Here is a 22,844-nt window from a genome sequence, read left to right as displayed (position 1 = left end):
TCAAAGCTCATTCTGAGGGGAAGTTGATGGCGAAGTCAGAACTTCCATAGCTTTTAAGGGTTGGTAGGACTGGTCCTAAAAGTTCTCACATCCATTGTTTTTTAAAGCTTCCTGTTAATATTTTCACATTTCCTTCCTTTTCCAAACAATTGCTTTCTGTGTTTGTATTTAAAGGCCCACATCTCTCCTCTACATGATGTGGCCTCTAGTAACATTTCTGAGGCAGACATGCTCTACTACCCAATGCCAATGTTTTGATAACTGACATTGCCTTTTCTCTCCTTCAAGCCTGTTTGCAAAAAGAGATGATGTTTACTGTTAAGGGAAGGCTATGCATTTAATCTCTTCACCTGGGACTTAGTTCTTTGACTAGCTTTACTTTTTCATTAGTTTGGCTGCAATGAACTTGGGACTCCATCCTTCCCATTTCTGTGTGTTTTCCTCATCTTCCCAGGCTCTCTGTTCTCTTGTGCATTTCTCCAATGCGGATGCTTTCTGTGAGTCCTCAGAGGACAGGGCTAGGGAGGCATCATTATCATGCTTCATGTGGCGAGATCCTGCTTGCTACTCTTCATCTGGGCTTGCCTCCCCCACAGCTGCTTGTCTACAGGTTGATCGACTGAAGCAAAAGTGGCATAATTCAGCAGACAAAGGACTCTCTGCTTACCATTTCTGTGAGCTGATTCAGAACGGTTGCCAAATCAATAAACTTTTAAAGTCATTTTCCCTTACTTAAGGAGCACTTAAAGCAACTGCATTTATTCTTTCTGATGAGTAGGAAAACACGATTTAATGAATTTACTTCCACAAAAGCCTGAGCTTTGAAAATGTTTACTATCCTCCCAGGAATACTCTATGTTCTCAGAGAACCTCTGTCAAAATGCAACAAGAATTTAGAAAATTAGCTCAGTGTGAGTGTAATATTAATTCAGGCAACATTTTTTGTACCCAACTTCCAGGCTGTTATAACCTCCATGTTGACACAAACATACAACTTTCACCTCACAGGGGAAAAAAGGGGAATTTATTCTGGAGCCAAATTCAAGTGGCCATGGTCCAAGAATAGGGATTCAGGTTGTCCCAAATTCTGTGTTCCAGAGAAGTAACAATTTTATGAACTTTATATATTAACAGAAAGTCATGAATCAACATGGTTTTCTAATACATTGCTTAGAAAAACAGAGAAAGTTCAACTATTCGCCTAAGATGTAGTCTGTTCTTCTTAACTTTTTTGGTTAATGGAGCTAGGGAGGATCCGTTTGTACATTCTGTTTGCTTAATGCTTAAAAAGATGTTAGCTCTCAAATAAAGGTGGGTAATAAATATTTATTAAGAGGCCAATATAGCCCCAGGTAGTTAGACTCTGGAACTGCAACATTATAACTTCTCCATAATTATCAAAGATCAAACCAGTCTGTGGATATGGAAATATCTCTTCTTTCTAGGACTTTCCATCCACATCCTCAATATACTACTTCATTTTTACTATCGCTCCAGGTTCTAGCCCTATAAAGAGCCAGATTTCCATTTCCAATTCTGCCTTTCACCTCACATAATTTCGTTTCACCATTACATGTGAGGTAAAAGGCAGAATTTGAGGGAGAGCTTCTATAATAAATAATATAGGTTGATCAGTCCTCCTATGCTATGTAGGACCACAGCCCAAGAACAATGCTGCCTGCAGAGAGGTAAACTCTCCTGCATCATTCATCAATCAAGAAAATAAACCATTACAGGCTTGTCTACAGGCCATAGCTCTCACTTTCTCCTTTCCAGATGATCCCAACTTGTGACAAATTTCCATAAAAGCTAGGCTGCTTACTGGGACTACAATCTGAAATTTCTCTAATTTAAAAATTAACATGCATGTTGTACACGTCTTCACATCTTCTTCAGTACGTAGCACTGGCCATAACAGTGCAAGTGAAACTGTTATAAGCCGTCACTGGAAAGAAAGTTTAAAAGGAGAAAAACATGAACCAGGATTGGTTGGTCTGAGAACAGGTGCCAATTCTTGCAAAATCTTGTATTGTAACAGGTGTAATGGCTGGTTAAGGGCTGTAGACGCTTCTTGGGTCTACACAGTCCAGCATCACATCCTCACAGGATGCCAGAACTTCTTCTCACTATTCTGTTCTCAAGAAAATCCTTCTTCAAAGGAATGAAGCCTGCAAGTGTCAGTAGCCTTTCTAGGTGACTTCATGACAGGCATAGTTGATACCATGGCAGGGCATAGGATTATATGTAGCTAGCCATCCCAACAATTTGCTCTTTCTTATGCTGTTAAAAGTGAGTTTGAGAAGACTGTATCTGTATTGCTTACTCTTTTATGGTACTTTTGTTATGGTGCCATTTGTTCACTTCTGCCACAATCATCAGGGCTTTGTTCCATTAGACATGTCTGTGAGTAGCATATTAGCTTAACTAAAAGTTATATGATTCAAGTTTTTTTTCATTGAGATGGTATGTCCTGGGAAAAAAATTAAAGAGATTGCAGCTAAACACCCAATTTTTTGTTGTGTACCTGCATGTCGAATATAATTACCCCTGCATGTCAAATATAATTAACTGTTTTGTCTGTCTGTTGAGCTTTGGAAGGCCTGGTTATGGAAGGGATGTGAAAGGTCCAGAATGATAATGTACATTAGCCCATATATTAGCCCATAATGCACAGAACGCAATCCAGCAGTGTACTTAGTACATTTTATGTGTCCTTTGGTCACCTTCCCTATTTGAGTAAAGCTCAGAGGACAGCTGCAGGATTTCCACTCTTGTACTCTGGCTCTCTAGATGATGGTTGCATTTATATAAAACCATATGATGTAGAAAGAAAGGCACAATTGCTGTGGAAAGCAACATATTATGAGCAATCTAGCATCTCCTCTTCTTTCTGGTAATGTGATGGGGAATGTTCTTCTGTATATGTTTCTCTTATTGGTTAATGATTGGCTGATTTGTCAGACAGGAAGTGACATAGCTGAGCAGAAACTTGCTACTGGTTAACCATAGAGGTCTGGAGGTCTTTACAGATAGATGGGATAGGATAGATAGGAAGTGACGTAGCTGGGAAGGACCAACAAGAAATCACTCTCTTCTTTGTGGAACTGACAAAGAGGTCCAGACCCTTCTCTGGTAAGATAAGACCACATGGAAATACTTAGATTAATAGAAATGGGTTAATAATTAAGACAGAGATAACCAATAGGAAGCCCTAGCCAATGGCCAACAGTTTTGTAATTAATATAATATCTATGTGTTCTTTTGGGGCCGAAGGGCAGCAGGACTAGCTGGGAAAAAGAACATTTCATTACAGTAACGGATTGAGACAAAGGAAAGAGTTGGGATTTGCTTTGCAGTCTATGAGACTACTTCACTGGATTCTACACTTGGAAAATAGGGTGACTATACAACGGTGGTGGATTTATCTCATGTTGCAGTAGCAGTGTACCCTGAGTTAGACATCAGAAGGAAAGTGAATGTAGAAAAGATGGGTAGTAAGATTAACAATGAACAACTGTGTTGAGACATTGGAAGCCTTTATGTCCTTAAGACACTGACTTATTCACTCAGCAATATATTCACAGTCAATGTAGTAAGGGAAGGCCAGAGAAGCAATCCATTAGGAATCTCTGCATATGAACCACTAGACCCTTTATCAACTTCATTAATTTCTTCAATGACTCTCCCTGAAGACTTTGGGCATTAGTCTCTCCTTCTTGCTCCAGACAAGTCATTACTATGCTATTGCTTTTATTGTTTGGTTGCTACTCACAGTACTAAATAAAAACACGTAAATTTGAATCTAGACAGATATCTACTCCATTATTTTTCTTCTAGTGTGTCTCCTGATAGCTAGTTAGTCTTTCAAAAGGAATATGTGCTTAACAAATCTTGACGTTTGTGTTTAGTGCATGAATTAGCCATTTTGAGCACAGCTTTGATCTGCATAGACGCTGGCTCAGCACTCAGGCTATGTGGAATGTGATTCACCAAGGCAGTTCTTAGCAGAACCAATGACCTGAAAAATTCTTTCTTGGCCTTTCTGGCCTTTGGTTTGCTCTTATAACATTTCTCATCTCAGTGCTTAAGTGCATAGTAAAATACCTCAATTTTATGTGAAGGGTGAATATTAACATAAAAATTTCCATGAGGTAAAGTTTGATTTTTCATCCGGTTTAACACACACACACACACACACACACACACACACACACACACACACACACACAGAGAGAGAGAGAGAGAGAGAGAGAGAGAGAGAGAGAGAGATGTTTGTAGAGCACCAAATTTATTTTCTCTAAAGAAAGGCTTACTGGGTTCAAAAGTGGTCAGAGGTTGGAAAAGTTTATATAAATCTTTATAAAGCAAGACTTGGACATTTGTTTATGGAAGCCAAAAGCCACAACCTTGACAGTCAGTTACATTTTCATTTCAGCATCTGGGTCAGGCATTAAGCCTTGTCTTTCTTATCAGTAAGATGAATAATCAAATAGGGCCTCCTATATACACACATAAAATAATGAGATGAGACTGTGTTGTAGGAGTCACATATCATCTTTCCCTATTCAGACATGACAGCAAGTATTATGACCGCTATTATATACGTGTTTATGTGGCTGGAGAGATGACTCAGTTGTTAATGGCATTTCCTGTTCTTGTAGAGGACATTCATTTGATACCAAGAAGCCACAAGGCACTTCATAGCCATCTGGAACTTCAGTTCTAAGAGATCTGAATCCCTCTTATGGCCCTAACAGGCAACAGGTCACAGGTTTACACACATACATGCTTCAGGGCAACACTCATTCATCCAAAATAAAAGTACACAATTCTTTTAAATATATACACATTTACAAAAAACGGGAGGTTGGGTTTCCTGAAAAAAAACACTGAACAGTATGTTGTGATTTCTTTCTTTGACCTCAAATTCTCCTTTATTATTTTCATTTGCACCAGGAAAGAATGATCTGTTCAGAAATGAAACATAATGGATGATTCTGGAAAATAAGATATTTTTACCTCTTCAAGTTATAGTCACATGTAGGTTTCATGTTCATTGCTGTTCCTCTTGCCTGTTGATGAGCACAGTGCCTAGTGTAAATGTTTTTCATCTTTTGTTTCACTAACTCTGGTCAACACATATTAGATTTTGTTTTTGTTTTCTTGGGACAAACACCTGCTTCCCACCAGGGGGCTACAAAGGCACTGGGAGCAGGGACTTGGCCTCAAGTCTCACACATCACTGTCACTCTTTGTATATTTCATCTTTTTTCCCAGAAATAATGTTTCCAAAGTATTAGCGTATGCCTTGATCTGAAAATAACCTGTCATATTGACCACAGATACCTCTTTTTGAATTAGCTAGACTGTCAATGGATTTGTAAATATACCCAGCTGCCTAGCTTGCAAGAGACCCTTCTAACCCCACGATGAGAAAAAAAAAAAACATGTACAAAGGGGAAACACCTGCTACTAGGGAGTTCATACATTTCACAACTGCCTCATCTTGCTGAAGTCACTCAACTTCAATTTATACCTTTTGTTGATTATGAGGTAGTGAGTGAAGTCCATTGTTGATATAGTAGCTCTTGGTACTAAAGTTACTTATTTCAAAGAAAAGGTAAACATGTCCAAAAGATATTCAAGTAGACATCAGAAGTGGTGATAATAATTTCAACCATAAATTTCTTCATGTAGTCAAGTTGATAGCATAAAAATGTATCCCAAATAATTTTACTATAGATTGGAATAATTATGATTGACTTCTTTGGCCCCCAAAGGAGCCATTATAACTCATCTGTAGATCTTTCCCTCAACACATCTTGTTACCCAGCTTGCCTGATGTTTTCAGGGGCATTCCAAGCAGGGCTATAATTTTTCCTGAGAAGGAGTGAAGCTTTGCTAATCTCATATTAAGGGAGTGGAGGGCAGCTGTTATTGTCACTACTGTTTGTGCAGGAATCAAACATTGGGAGAATGCGGTGCGAAATGCCATCGGGAAACCTCAGCTGTCTGGAAATGTCTGTGTGTGAGGTCAGACAAGCATTACCAGTGCTTCACGTTGAAGAACCCACAGAAAATGAAAGCATTAACGGGTGTAAATGAGACAGAATTTGAAAATATATGTGGTACAGTGATGATGCTGAATGTGTCTGCTTATAAAGCAAACATCAGAGAGCATACTTTAGTTTTAATTGGAAGAATATGTTCAAATGAAGCCTTGAAATTTTAAATGAGAAACTTCATCATGCTTCAGTGAGCACAGCTATTATTTTATTTTACAGTGACTTTTTTTCTTGAAATGACCACAAATAATTTCCAAGATTTTAGATGATAAAATCTTCCAAACAACTGATAGTTACCAGCAGGAAACAATGTTCCTAAAGATAATTAATAAGGCCTTTTAAGACCACTATTAGTACCTTAAAATTCACATCCATGGAAATTATGTATCAAGAAAGTAACTTTTACCCACGTTCTGTCATTGACAAGTACAATATTAAAATTTAAAATTTAAAATTATGGTACTGGCACAAAGGTGTTCAGATTTGAAGAATGAGCCTCTTTTGTTAGAATAGTTGCCCCATGTTAGCCTGGATGCCACTAAAAAGAAAAAAAAAGGCCAGAGATGTATTCATTACATGATAACTTAATTATTGGAACTGTCATTAGGAAGTCTCTCTCTCACCTAGCTGCAAATTGGGCTGGCACTTTGGATGGCTCTGAGTTTCCTGAGTAGTAATGATATTGGTTTGCTCAGTGCTGGTCTAGTCACCCTTCTCTTCTAAGGACGAGTCAGAGCAATGAGTGCTGGCTGTACTGTGTATTGTCCACTATGGAGATCGCTACCATACCCCACTCTTCATAGAATTTTCTTAGAGGAGCTCCAGGCCAAGAATCTCATGGTTATGTGCATTAGCTTTGGCATAGCAATCAGCCCCACACCAATGCAATAGCTGCTTAGGTCCCAAGGCCAAGCATGTGTTTCACAGACCTAACATTATTCCTTTAGAACATGTAATTTGTCAGCTTTTAATGAAGACTTCCCTCAGAGTCCGTAAGAGCTAATGGACCATGTGACAACATAGGCTGGCACTGTAGTTTCCTTCCTTCTTGGAGAGCAGGGGGTGACTGTAGAAGAAGATGTAACATTGTTGTCTGATTAATTGTTGTGTTCCCCATTCCTAATGAATATGTTCTGACTGAATGAGTGAGTAATGGAAGAAGCATGGTGACCTCTAATTGTTAAAACTGATCAGGGCCATGAAACTGGGAAAGAAGTAAAAGTCGGGAACCATGGAAAATATGATCGTAGAGTAGCTTAATGTGTTAATTCAACACATAGTTGTTGCAGTTTTACGATGTTCTAACACTCTTCTGAGTTCTAGAGACCCCATGAGGAACAGAAGAATCAAATATTAGTGCGGAAAATAGCAAGAGAACGAATACATACATACATACATACATACATACATACATACATACATGTTGGGTATATGATAACCAACAACAAAAACAAAAAACAAATTTTGGAGGAAGACTTAGAAGAAACAAAGAGTGAGCCCAAGGAGTCCACGGATCAATTGCACGTCTGGCAAAGGAAATAGATGCTGTAAAGTCCCCCTGGACAGAAAACATTCCTCTGAAAGATGGTAATGAGGCCAGTGTAGCTGGGATAGAGTCAGAAGGGGAGGACAAGGAGACAGAGATGACCTCGGTCTCACAGAACCCTGGAGGTGAACACAAAACACTTTGGTCTTTAATAAGAAGCATGTGACTAGGAATGGCAGGGTTGATAAGCAAAGGTTCAATGCACATTCACCTCTGACACCTTATTCTTTCAGCTCCTGGATTTTAGATTGGTCAAAAGGGAAAGGATCAAGGGCAAGGACACTAGTCATGAGGGTTTGAAAGAAATAATTCACATAAGAGATATTAGCAACTGGGGAAGGAAGCTGTTCAGGCAACATGGTGAGCCAACGATATTGGGTGTCATCTTAAGACCAGCTAATAGCAATGAGTGATGGGCCATCACCATAGATTTCCTCCTCTATAACTTTTGGGAAGAGATTATTCCTGGATCCTAACAGAACTGTTCCCAGAACAGACACAAAGAAAAAGCAGCCAAGTAGCCTGGGGGGAACTTTGTTTTTACATGAACTTCCTTGATCATCCTCTAAGGATGAAAGCGTTAGGCTCTTGACTCCTGCCAGCACATGAAAGATGTCTAGTGGGTGTCAGCCATTTTTAAAGATTTCCCTGGGAAATTTATAAGAGGAAGGAAATTATTTCCTCCAAGTTCATACAAAGGCAGCTGGCATTCACTGAATCACCAACATGGAGGCAGATGAGTTCCTTGTCTTTGCCCTGGAGCCTCCCACAGGGCTGTCAGATTTTATCGACATTGCCATGTTGTCCCTCCCTACTGCTCACTCCAAGTACAGTTTTATTTTTATCCTTCAGTATTTACAGTTTGTGAAATTTCCTTCTTATTGCCTTACATATCCTAATAGTAAACTCAAAAATCCATTATTTTCTTACCTTTCACATATGTGCTCGAGGCCATCTTTTTCTTGTTAGTAAGGGAGGCCTGATGAGGACAGAAATAAATAACAGTGATTTCAGATTCTATTGGTGCTTCCAAATTCCATCATTATGGCCAGTGCCTTTTCTTGGTGCAAAAAAAGAAAGAAAGAAAGAGAGAAAGAGAAAGAAAGAAAGAAAGAGAGAAAGAAAAACAAAGTTTGGAGGATGACTTGGGAGTTATGAAAACCTAACTTCCCATAATGCAAAGCAAACTGATTTGTACTTAATGACTATCTATAAAATGTTAAATACATGCATGCACATGCGCAATCATAGTGAGATTAATGCAAATTAATGTAAGTAAATCATGTTGTAATCAATGATAGAGTATACTCTGTTATGTGAATAATGATTCATGTTAATTTAGTAAGGGATGCTTTATTTTATTTGATTAAATTCATAAGATATACCTCTGGAATTTGTTATTTAGATCTTCACAAGTATGCTTAGTGGTTTTGTAATCTTGGCAACTATTCTAACCTTCCTGAGATCTCCCACTGCCCTTAGAAAATACAAATAACAGAAGAACTTCCCTTATTTTAAAACTAGGGTTAGGGAAGGGATTATTTTTATATGATATATGGTATATATATATACATATACACATACACACACACACACACACACATATATATATATATATATATATATATATTTCTTAAACGAAGTTAAACAACTCAGGCTGACAATGCTCCCTTCAATCACCATGAACTAACAAATTCCCCAGTACCAGGCATAAGAGACCTTCTTTATTAGGGTTGGTCAGGGTAGTCTAAACGACACACAAAACAGCACAGATTACCTCTGTAACCTTGGTTTCCTCTCAGGATTTGAGTGTGTGTCACTATGGCTGAAGACATCATACACTTAGGACACAAAAACCTGGAGTGATTTAAGGTGGATGTGACCTTAAAACCTCTTCCTGGCAGACTGGCATCCATGGTTCCAGAGAATACTGCACAGACTGCCATGAGATGAAAGCAATCAAACAGCCCTACACAGCTGCAGCGTCTAAGGATCATGACAATTACCAGCATGGTAAAATACGCACAAAGGCGCCTCAGTGGCACTCACATGTCAGTGACACCCACAAGCTGTGTGATTGAACTTACGGTCCACTAAATCTTAGGGGAAATCATACCTGGTACTGGAAACCTAGCCAGCTCCCTGCAGCTAGAGAAGTCATGGGCCCTAGAGAAGAACTACTACTATGACTTTGCTAGACCACTAGAATTCCTTAATACATTAAAAGAGTATTAGTTCATTGAGAACCTTATACAATGTATTTTAATCAGATTCATGCCATGTCCAGGTCTTTTTAGATCCAACAACCACTCAACTTTGTTTTCTTTTAATTTAGTTTCCTTATTTTTAGTGAATGGTGTTTTGCCTGCATATCTGTCTGTGTACCAAATGCATGTTTAGTGCCTCAGAAGGCCAAGAAGAAAGGAATTCCGGATGGATGTAAGCTGCCATGTGGGTACTAGAAATAGAACTGGGGTCCTCTGGAAAAGCAGCTGGTTATCTTAACCAAGGAGTCACCATCCCAGTCTTATATCATTTTTTAAAACAAAAATTAAATTAAGTTTATTTTTAAATATCTTATATGTGTACTATATTCACAGCATTTGCTTTTCCTCTTCTGAACTCAATCCCCCCATTTCCCATTGCTCTCCCTCTCAACTTAATATATGAATGTCCTCTGTTTCTTTATTATTGTTACATATCCATCAAGACCAATTTGTACTACCCAAATATCCTTGGATACATAGCCTTCTACTGGAGCTTGGTTGACTTACCAGGGGCTACACTCATAGTGAAACTGACTCTTCTTTTCTTAGAAGCTAACAAATGCCAATAGTTCCTCAGCTAAGGGTTGTACTTCATATCTAAGTTGCCTCTCCATGCTGGTATTTGATCTGACTTGGGATTGCACAAAACCTTCCATATTAATGTGAGAACAAGAAACATGAAAAACAATATTCCTAGTGCCTCTCCTGAGTAAGCATTTTCTAAGGGCTTAAAATTATTATAAACCACACTGAAGCAGAAATGAAGGCTGTCTGAAGCCTAGTTATACATTCTGTTGGCATCCATCATCTTCATGATGCTCTGCTTGCATCCCTTGTTTCCTCTCTGCCTGTGAACTCGTGGCTCAGCATCCTATCATACGTGTGGCTCCTCTTTCTGTAAGATTCACTTTCCTTCAAAGTGACACTCTGAGTTCTTCTCTGAAGGAAACAGGCTCTCCTTAACTGTCTGCTTTTATTTTCATGACCAATAATGGCATAAAGTCACCTCTTTAAAAGTATACTTTCCCTTTTCTAATAGCCTTTTGTCAAAAGAAAAGAAGTGTCAGTGTAAGCAATGCTTGACTCAAAGCTTTTGTTTTGTATTGTCCCGAGGGCATAAGGTTGGTGTGGGTCATTTGGGCAAAATGATTCAGATACTTTTTTCCAAAGGGAGGCAACAAAAGGAGAATGAGAACGATTTGGTTCATAATTGATCAGAACTCAAATTCCAAATCAAGGCATATAATGCTTTGTATGCGATAATTCTTATCACATATCTTTGCAGTTGTGTGTACGTGTTAGTGCATCTCTCTCTCTCTCTCTCTCTCTCTCTCTCTCTCTCTCTCTCTGTGTGTGTGTGTGTGTGTGTGTGTGTTTCTCTACTGTAGCAGCAAGCCCTAGGACTCACGTTGTTGCCTAGCACATTACTTAGAAGTTATGAGTGCCACAGACAGTTTCTGAACTTCAGGTAACTACATGTGAAGTCCTCTGTCTTGTTCATTATGCTTCCTGGAGTTACATGATATATGGCCTCATGGCTGCGTCCTGCTAGCGTTAGTATAGGCATCTCCAAGGTTGCACTGGTATGCTCTGTATATTATGAGTTTTGATTCACATGCATCACTTCTAGTTTGTTATGAATGGTTGCCAGTTTCTACAACCAGCTATTCCTTTACTTTGCCATACCTTAAAGAAACACTTTAGCAGCATTGTCTCCATGGCACATAAATTCTTTGCTTTTGAGCACTGGTAAAGTTCTGTTGTTGTTGCTTTGTTTTGTTTTGTTTTGTTTTTAGATGGGTACTTATACGTAGCCCAAGCTGGACTGGCCTCAGACTCATAATTCTGCTGACTCTGCATCCGTGTGCTGGAATCACAGATAATGTTTGTTACACTGATGCTTTTTTCTGAGATACTTTAGAAGGAACTCACACCTTAGCCTTCAGTAACTATGTGTACATTGAGGGTTTTTCGTACATTTCTATAGAGTTGCCTTTTTAACCTTCAGACAACCATAGGAAATAAATATTTTTAATTAATTTCTCTATTCCTTATGAAAGGGTGGACTTCAGAGTTAGCATGCCTGTCTCATGGCTGGCGAGTGGTCTTGACTTCTACGGATGGCACCCTGTTCTTTACTTAGAAGTTTATGGGGATGTTGTGCACACATACTCTCTCAGTGTTATTAGAAGTGATCCCAGGGATGGCCTTTGCCTGATACATCAAGTGTTTGCCCTTCTGTTCTACCCTCACTGCAAAGGTATTGGATGAGGAATCCAATACTTAGGACACAGTGTGAACATTAAATCTCTTTAGTGAAACCAATTTAAAGCATTGATCCAGGCTACACTGGGGCATGCTCCTTGAGATCTGAGGATATCTGACTTCATCTGTTTGATCCCTCACTGCTCAAATGCATCCTGTTCCCACAACTGTAGTTTAAAAGGCAAGTGATTTGTATCCATCAGCTTGGCAGTGACAACAGGGCTAAATCCATCATTTTGTATTACATGGTCTTCCTGCACAGGCTGCCAAATGCCTTCCAAAGCCACTGAAATTGATGGTAATTCTTCTCCACATTCTTCATTCGTAGTTTACACTATGAGTTTCTTCGCTTTGTATCTCACAGGGGACTAAATTCAGTTTGTCCAGTGTTAGGCTTGATAGTACCTGTCTATCTCATTTTAGAAGTTCTATCTTGGGAGACACTTATCTTACACTTGTGAATTAGCTAAACTACCCACAGGTAGACAGATTTCCTTTTTAGGGTTCTGTTCCCTCTTAGGGTTAAGCTGACTGAGAAACATCTATGATAATCTGGTATTGTTAAAAGATGCTAATGTTTCTGTTTAGCTCTTGATCTTATGTCCTGCTGGCTTTTATTTTCTGAGTACAGGCGCTAAGGACATCTTTAGCTGTCAGATGATAATCATGGCACTGATGAGATCTTGGCTGTTCACTTTCAGCAAGAACACTGTACAGCTGAGAGACAGAGACAGAGATAGGAGAGAGACAGACAGAGAGACAGAGACAGAGAAGACAACAGCAACTGAGATTAGTAAAGGCAGGTTATCAAACAGGCACATTTCCTAGGTATATTATTCATTCATTTAAATATCCTTAAGCATTCATATTGTGTTAAATTGGCTTTTCTAGTTTTACTTTCTTGTATTTAAATTCTCTCTCTCTCTCTCTCTCTCTCTCTCTCTCTCTGTGTGTGTGTGTGTGTGTGTGTGTGTGTGTGTATAAGCATTCCAGCCATTTTGAATCCATGGGGTCCAAAGATAAATTGCAGAAGTCAATTCTCTTCTACCATGTGGGTTCATTAAACACTGGCTGTCAGCCTTGTAAGCGATTTTACCCAAAGAACTCTCTATATCAACTGTCCTCCTCCTCCTGTTCCTACTTCTCAGCCTCTTCTTCTTCCTCCTCCTCCTTTCCCCCTCATCATCTTCCTCCTCCTCCTCCTCTTCCTTTCCCTCCTTTTTAATCGATCATATTGAATTGGCTTGAATTTATGTTACCGAATATGAAGAATATTCTAAAATTTGCTCACATTTTAGGACATTGTCAGTTTTGAATTTATTTTCTAGGGTTAGTAATCGCATTCTCAGCTTTATCATGTATGGGACTTTCCCTTAACACATTCCCACCCCGAGACCCTATTTCTCTATGCTTCTGACTGACGTACCAGTAATGAGATAGTAAAATATGCCCATTAAATACATACACCAGGTATGTTTTTTAGTGCCTGTGCCTTGGAAGTCCACATCTTTTACTGAAACCTTCCGTATTCAAAATTCTGAGAATTATACTTCTGGAACAAGGTGATGCTAAGGGAAATGAGAAATGGATAAATTTAAGTGGTAGGTCTTCCTTATTATTGTTAACTCACTACTTTATGTCATGTGTATGAATATGTTGCCTGCATGTGTCCTGAGCACCATGTGCAACCCTGATGTCTGTGGAAGCCAGAAGAGGGCATTGAATCCTCGAGGAACTGGAGTTGCACATGTTTGTCAGCTTTCAGTGGGTGCCAGCACTCAAACCCATGTCTCCTAGAAAAGCAGCCATTTTTCGCCCCTTTTCCATCTCCCCACCTGAAGGATAGACTCTGAGGAGAAACCTTATATGTGACATATAGACACGTTATAGCATGAAATCTACTATTTCTCTGTGATAGCTTTTGTTTTATTTATTTTTATAGTGAGATTGGTTATTACCCTCAAAACTTTACATTCTCGGTGAGGTGTCACAACTTGAGGTGGTTTATCCGACTATGGTTGTGACTGTATTTACTTCCTTTTGGAGTAGTGAAAATTAAACAATCTCTGAAGAGTTTCTGCAGACAGATATTCAGCTCCTAATTTTAAATAATCTAAACTCCGAAATTGAAACCCCAAATATTTAATGGAAGTAGGGTGAAGACACACAGTATAGTAGATAACATTTAAATAGTAAACTGCTCTGCAAATTTTTGAATTCTTTGGATAACTATCCAAAGATGTAAATAGGTATCCTTGCCAGGGTCCAAAAAGTTCTATTTTTAGGAGGTCTTCTCTGTGCTATCATTTCACCTCAGTAAGAGTAACCATTTGAAATAAAGGATGTATACATACTTACTCCAAGGTAGCCACTATTATAATACACAAACATGGGGACATCAAAACTTATTGTGGTAGCTTTAACATTTATCATGTTAGCATTGGAATTCATCCCAAGATGTGGGTTAGGGTAGTGCATAAGATAAATTCTGTGGGGGTAAAGCTATAGCATTTTTACAGTTCTCTTTGTCACTGACTGAGCGGCCTGTTTTATTTACTGGGGTCAATGCCTGAGCCTTGCAGTGTGCCACATTTGCTTAGATTATTCTTCAGCACATGGGACTCCTAAGTCACATACAAAGAATCTTGTTTCACCTGAACATTCATGCCATCAGTCTTATAAACAAAGAGAACCGACACAGACTTCAATCTGTTCTTGAAGGCATTAATTATGCTTTAACTTATTCTTGATTTCTATATCTCCATATTTGCTTCCCAATTTCCCTTTCTGTAGATTTTCACCTTTAGCATTAAATGTGAACATGACAGCCTGCAGAAGCTATGTAATCAGTTTCTCTAATTGCATAAGGTCAGCTCCATGTAATTAACCCCTTTATATCTGTCTCCATCTATAGCACTGTCTCCCTTGGTGGTGATTTGCTAATTGAACTTTATTCATTATGGTAATTACATGTAAGGAATTAGAGAGAAATGAATTGAAAAAAGTTATTACATGTAGAAAGAAAATGATAAGGCATAATAAGCTGGCAAGTTATAAACTCAAATACACTAGTAATTACACAAGTATCATGGCCTAATGTTTTTTATAAAAGGCTGAGATGGTTGAACTGGAAGAAGACTACAAAATTCAAAACTATATGGTACCCAGAGGAGGCACATTTGTAATATATAAAACAGAAAGGCTGAAGGTCAAAATGAAAAGCCAAATGCTACATATATTTATAAAAACATAGTTATATTGATGTGATTTTATCAGACAAAATAGATACTGAAGCAAAAATAGTTTAAAAAATCTTTACTAGAGGTAAACAGAGAAACTTTATAATTAAAAGTGGTCTCAATTAATTATGAATTTGTTAGTTAAATTTTAAGGTCACTAATAACTTTTTAAAATAATTCAAGAAAAATATAAAAGTGCATAATTATGATAGCAGATTTTAACATTTGTTCTGAAAGTAACATGTGGATAACGGAACAGCAGACAAAATAACTTACTTATACAGAACCCTCTACCCAACTATCTCAAAATACACAGTCACTCAAATGTGTGTAGGTAGACATTTAAAGAAATTGATGATTTGCTACTCCATTCCCTTCATGTCACAAAAGATGAAAAAGAAATTCTATAGAAAATATTTTATGGCTAAAATATAGTGTAACTAAGGATGAAAAAGGATAAATATGAATCCTATTATATTTGGAAGTAGACTAACATTGGTAAATAACTCGTGGATTAAGGAAAGTTCACAATAAGAATTAGATACAATATTCAATCCAAACAAAAATTATTAAATACCTGAAGTGTGGACTACATGCATCTAAATCTGAATTAAGAAACTGATAGCAAAAAAAGGTATATTGATGGTAAATGGAAGGAAGGGCTGTAAGGAAAAGAGTTTATAAGCTCCACATAATTTAGTCATATAATGCAGATTTGAAAAGTGGGAGATTGTTAGGAATATTAAAGATATTTCAGTTATGGATGGAATGCAATTTAGTACTATCATGCTTGATGCTCTAAGTTCCAGTTTATATACACACATACAAATACACAGACATGCACACATAAGCATTTGAGCATACACATGACACACACAAACCAATACAGAGATATATACATACATATATATGTGCATGTACTCTACTTGACACACACATTCAAATACATATACATATATACATATGTACATACACATGACACACACAAATACAAAGACATACATATATGGGACTAAGTATATGCACATGACACACACAAACACACAGATGTACACACATAGGCATATGTACATATGTATGACACACACACACACACACATAACTAGAGAGATAGAGACAGAGACAGGAGAAAGAGACCAAAGAAAACATAATGACAGTATGGAAAACTTAACAGTAATAAATACTAACATTTGGAATAAATGGACATAATTCAAGAAGGAGCAAAGTCACCCTGACACTTAAGTAAATATGACTATAGATTTAAAAAAAATCTTAACAACATATATGAACAGTCTCCATTTCACATGCAGAGGTCCCAAACATTTACATGCAAATCAACCAAATCTTTTAGGGAGGAAATAAAATGTCCATGTCTAACATAAGTGCTTCCTGCATAAGAAATGATTTGAATTTCTCGTCTAAAATTTTGAAGAAAGCCTAAGCTGAGTTGCAAAATCTAGGAAGTTTTACAAGGTAGACAAACCTCAGCATGATCTGTTTTGAGCATGGACATTAGGGTTCTAACACCAGGAATTCAAAACTATGCACAGAACAAAGACAATGATGGTTCACAACTATACACTACTTCAAGATCCAATGATGATTTAGGACATGTGAATTGTTTAGCTTATCACAAGTCTAACAAAGAGTGTAAGTCATGTGATTATTTCACTAGATATAGAAGAAGCATTGGATACAACTCAATATTTGGTTATACTCTAAAATCCACAAGCTAGGAAAATGAGACTATGTAATAATATTTGTCTTTCCTGAAATCTTAGAATTATATTAAATATTGAAACAAAGAACACATCCTTAATAGCAAAAATATAGAAGAATACATTTTATCATTGTCACTTAAATATAACAAGAGAAGGAGATAAATGTGCACTTATTTGGAAAGCAATTATAAACACATAAAGTGAAAACAGCTACACAAAACTTAATGTCTTTTCACAACCAGAAACTTAGTATAAACTCTTAATCTTTTTTTCTTTTTAATTGAAAGAAATTTTACAATACATTCTTAAATTAATTTTGATTTAAATTAAGAACAATCTTATTTTACATATCAATCCCAGTTTTCTCTCCCTCCTTTCTCCCATTCCCCCACCATCTCCCCATCTCACTCCCCATCCACTCCTCAGGGAGGGTGAGGCCTCCCACAGGGGATTATCAAAGTCTGTCACACCATTTGGGACAGGACCTAGGCACTCCCCTGTGTAACTAGGATGGGAACTGGGGTTGATATGTAAAATGAAAAATATTTTTAAGTAAAAAAAAGAGAAGGTGGTCTTAATAAAAACAAATAAACACAAGAAAAAATTAAATAACCACAAATCCCTCCCCTTCCTCCTTCCTGCCCCACTCCACACATGGCAAATTGGAAAGGAACCTTATGTGTTAATCCAAACAAAAGGCTAATAAGATAAAAACTGCCTGAAAAAAGCAAAATGAGACAAAAATCCCTAAAAGTATCATTGAGTTTGGTGTATAATATTAATTTTGAAAGCATCAAATATTGCTAAAGATGTGCATCAAAAACAGCACCCATGAACTGATGGTTGAGATAGGGAAGGACAAAAGCTACCCAAGAAAGGTTGGTACCATTTGGAAGATGGTAAATACTTGTAGTTATGACTTGTAACAATTCTGCTCCTCATAGTGCATGTAAACACTGGGGGTATTGGATCAGAGTATAGAATGACTGTTCATTACAGTCCCAAACTAGAAATACCCAAATGTGTATCGACATTAGAATAAATAAATTCTTTACTATTCATCCTAAAAATGCCAGAATCCCTGATAGGAAGATATCTTCAAATCAACAAACAAGTCTTTTGAATGCAGATTGAGAGAAAACAGATAAAAGCAAACAAATAAAAGCCCTCTATGTTTCTATTTAGATACGTTTCAAATACAGAAAACAAACTACATTGTTTGTGAGGTCCACAATTAGATAGTGCCGAAGGTTAAGGAAGGCAAGCACAAACAATTTCCCAGTTGTTAGCAGCATAGTAAGCCCTGGGGAGATGAACACAACAATCTCAAGAGCTTCTGGATGTCTGACATTGGTGGAAACCCCAAAGACAGTTATTTTTACCCTTGCTTAAGTTGCACATTTATCTTTCGGGATTTTCTGTATGTTAGTTACTTGTTGTGACATGTAACAAAATAGGGCATCATAGAAAGTAAAAAGAAATGAGCAACAATTGTCTAATAGAAATGTAAGAATTTCAGCCTGGGGGGTAGTATATGATTATTGACAGTTAGAGGGGGCTGCAGTTTCTCCAGTCTGGACTAGAGGCATGGTGTTGAGGACGTAAGCAGAGCATAAGTGGGATTTCATCGAGGAGAAATAAGTAAGAAAGTGAATTTCTCAGCCTTGGATTTTCGTTGTATCCACTGGTTCTCAACTTGGCTTTAAGTCTTAATACTTATTTCTAGAACTCAATGACAAGTGCTTTGAGGCTTTTTCTGGTTACAACATCCACAACTGTGTGTGTTTTAGTGATGGGGCTTCAATAACTTCCTGTGAATTGAACTTGCTAAGATAATGCGATATTGTGTACATTTTTCCTTGACATTGAAATATAAATTATGCATAATAGATTTCACCAAATACTGGAGTTGTGGTGGGGAATATCTCTCTAGGTATAATCCTTGTTGTTCCAGCATGAAGTCCTGAATGCATATCCCTAGTTAAAAAAAATTCAGCTGCAATGGGTTTCTTATGCTTTGGAGGTAGAGGCCAAGAGCTCACTGGCCAAATTGTTTTTCCTAACTGGTGACTTCAAGTTATGTGAAGAATGTTATCTCAAGAAATAAAAGTGGAGAGCAAGAAAGGAAGACATCTGATATTAGTATCTGACCCCTGGACACATGTACAAACCTCACATTGGTGAACACAAACACATTAGCCACACATCCTCATACATTCTCTACCCCACCAGAAAAACTTTTAGGGTTATATCTGTAGCTTGTCCTATTCTTCAAGGAAGTATAATTGAGTGTGAATACAGAGAATGCATATTTTATGCAGAGGGATGAATGGTGATTAATACCTTTGGTGAAATTCAGGTTGAAGTAATTTTAGCATAAACATAGCTAACTGAACAATGACAGCCGAACAAAATAAATAAGCAATCAAAAACCATACCCTGTGTTAAATTTTGTTTAATTGTTTAGAAAACTATTTTCATTCTTCATTTCATATTGCAGATGTAGCTTTGATTGATTAGAAAATAGTTTTGAATCTACTCCCAAATACATTCATCCAGTAAATGACTTCAGACCAGTTATTAACCAGTGGTGTTCCAATTTTAACACCATTATACAGTTTTGTAAATAAGAGATGCATGAGAATGCACCATAATCATAATTCAAAACCTCAGAGTAGTATTTATTACATACAAATTCATCAGTATTACTGGAATGTTAATGAAATACAGAGATGTGACCTGAAATAGAATTAACAAAACACTGCTAAGATTAAATCAGCTTTGTTATATTGTCTTAACAATTGCTGAATTTCCCTCTATTAGAAATTATAGTGGGGAAAAAGAAATTAGAGTGAGTATGTGTAACATAAATACTTTCTGCATTTGGAACTTCATCTGTATGGTTGCAGATAGTTTAAAAATCTTTATTTCTTCTTTAAATGTGAAAGTAAGGTAATATTTGAAGGAAAAGAAAGCTAAATCAAAGAATTATCTTATAGAATTATAGGTAATTTAAAACCATTTACAAAAACATATAACCTTATCCAATTTTATTTAAAATCTGCCATTTGAAAATCTGTATGTGCATAATCATGTCTACACGACACATTATATATAATGGCATCATACTGCTGCATTTCCCATCTGAGCATTTAAAGCAGTAGGTTCCTAAAGAGACCAGAGTTTTATAATGCCTAAGCTACTGCCTAAAAAAATACTCAGTAGTTTCTACACAGTTTCATGCCTTGTCTATGTTTCCTGAGCTAAAGTATTTTATTCCTGGTTGTATCTCAGTAGAGGGAAACTCAAATCTTACTACTACGTTATTGTCCATGTGTGTCCTGAAATGCTGGATCTTTTATGCTCACTTTTAGTTATCATTCCAAAGTATCCGTGAAAATTAGTGAAACTCTGTGCCAATGCCCCCTAAGCTGGAATACAAGACTTTGCACAGTTTACGCTGTGCTTTGAGTTTTAATGGACTCTGTGATTCTGAAGCATCCTTTCTATAAGTGCTAGTCTATGTCTCTATCCTGTGCTCTATGCTTTCTTTTGTGATTAGATTTATAGAAATGTGATTGTCCTGTCTCTTTGCCCATGGATGATAGTGGGTTTAAATTTAAATTTAATTTAATTTAAAATGTAATTTTGGAGCAGGCCTCTCTAAAGCAAATGAGTAGTAGTATTCTGGTACTGTTTTTTTTTTTGTATTTATATTGAGCAGTGTTCATTTGTAATCAGTTAAAGTCATCAGAGGTTTTCTATGCTAAATTCACTAATGATAAAACAATCTTCTTGGGGCTTGTTTTTCTTGCAGATGGTAAGGCCTCTTATAAGCAGATAAAGGCACTTGCTTTTCTTGCAGAGGATCCAGGATCTGGTCCTATTATCCTCATGGTGGCTCATGTCTGTAACTCCAGGTCCAGAAGATCTGACGCCCTTTTCTAGTCCTTGTGGACACAAGGTACCCACATGCTATACATACATGCATGCAGGAAAGTATTCATGAATACAAAATAAAAATAAACAGAAACAAAACCAATCATCTTTATTTTGTGTTTTGGTACAAAGCCTGTTTTGCAGGCACCCATCCATGTTGACCTGACTTTTGCCTGGGCTTGGGAGGTTGATAGATAAGGTTTCTCTGTGTAACCCTGGCTGTTCTGGAACTCTCTAGGAAGATCAGGCTGGCCTTGAACTCAGAGATCCTCCCTTCCTCTACCTCAAGAGTGCTGGGATTAAAGGCATGGACTGACCACCTGGCCTGACATGACTTCTTAAGAATCCAGTCATTGATGAAATCACACTCGAAGATAGTACAATACAGCACTTGCACCTACTTGTACTAGACAGGGCTGCATCAATAATCTGCAAACAACACTGAATCAAAGTATAGGCATGGTTCTCATTAGTTATGTTTTCCAATTATAGTGGCTTCAGTGGCAAAAGCTGACACGGCTTCTGCATTTTCTTCACTGAAAATCCCAAAAGTAATCTTTAATCTTCTTGTAAATATCTTATAGCAAAGAGAAAACAGCACCTCAGGCAGAATTTACATCATCATCATCATTTAATTAATTTTTTTCCTTGTTCCACACAAAGAAAGCTCTTTTGAAACTTTCTGGATAATGAATGATTTTTTTGGCCTGAGTGATTTTATTAAACATACAGTGGGGAAGGAAAACTTTGAGAAGAACCAAAGAATTTAATTTGGGCATACACTTTGTAGCTTTGCTATCAAAATCGTTCTACTATTTGCATTTTCATGGCAAATTGCAGGTGTAATAGTAATAATTCACTCTGTTGATTGGCATGGAATGAGATTACCAGTTTCAGTGCTATCATTAGGCCCACGTTCTTAGCTATAGATTTACATTAGCCTTTAAGTAGTTTTCTTTAACAACACAAGTCAAATAACATTGTGTTGTGTAGTATTGCATGACATGGGGAATTAACATGCAATTATCCACAATACCAAGCTTTCCCATACCAGTTACCAGTATGTTATAAATAAGTGTGTGGGTATTGAAAACCAAGCAGTAATATCATCTGTTAAGAACCTATGTACTAGATATGTAATTGTCAGCTAAATGAATTACGTTGCTTCCTTAGAACTTATAGTATATCAGAGAAGACAGTCAATGCATATGACTAACATGTTGGAACCTGTATTTATCCGTAGTTTATGAACTGTTTTCTTGGAGCCCATTCCCTATGAAGGGATACTCTCTCAGTCCAGATACAGGGGGGAGAGCCTTGGCCCTGCCCCAAATGATGTGACAGATTTTGATGATCCCTCATGGGAGGTCTCACCCTCTCTGAGGAGTGGATGGAGATGGGGATGGGCAGATGGTGGAGGAAGTGGGAGGACAGGATAGAGAGGGAACTGGGATTGGTATGTAAAATAAGATTGTTTATAATTTAAATAAAAATAATTAATAAGAAAGAAAACGACTAACAAATACATACATAGAAAACTTTTTTCTTTTTTTTAGAATATCATTTTTTATTTTTTATTATTTATTTTTAAGTTTAAATTTAGATTAGAAACAACGTTGTTTCACAAGTCAGTTCCATTTGCCTCCCCTCCTCCTGTGCCCTCCCCCCAACCCCCCCAATATCCCCTCATTTCCCCAGGGAGGGTGAGGCCCTCCATGGAGGTGTCCACAGTCTGTCATTTCATCCAGGGTAGGGCCCAGACCCTCCCACAAGAGTTCAGGGTGAGAGTGCATCTCACATTG

The 22,844-nt window shown here is 37.4% G+C and overlaps 1 long non-coding RNA gene across 3 annotated transcripts in view; it reads left to right on the top strand.

The window, feature by feature from the left end:
* Positions 1-22,844, top strand: part of LOC121133866 — a 68,919-nt gene that overhangs the window by 25,667 nt on the left and 20,408 nt on the right. For 2 of the 3 annotated variants that reach the window (XR_005870883.1, XR_005870884.1), the window contains exon 4: positions 20,921-21,067. The exons of the other annotated variant lie outside the window; for it this stretch is intronic. This is a non-coding gene — a long non-coding RNA (uncharacterized LOC121133866). The remainder of the gene's footprint in view (positions 1-20,920; positions 21,068-22,844) is intronic. 3 annotated transcript variants of the gene reach the window in all.

Source organism: Mesocricetus auratus, unplaced genomic scaffold (genome assembly GCF_017639785.1).
Source record: "Mesocricetus auratus isolate SY011 unplaced genomic scaffold, BCM_Maur_2.0 Super-Scaffold_100024, whole genome shotgun sequence".
NCBI lineage: Eukaryota > Metazoa > Chordata > Mammalia > Rodentia > Cricetidae > Mesocricetus > Mesocricetus auratus.
This window is presented reverse-complemented; position numbering and strand designations above follow the sequence as displayed.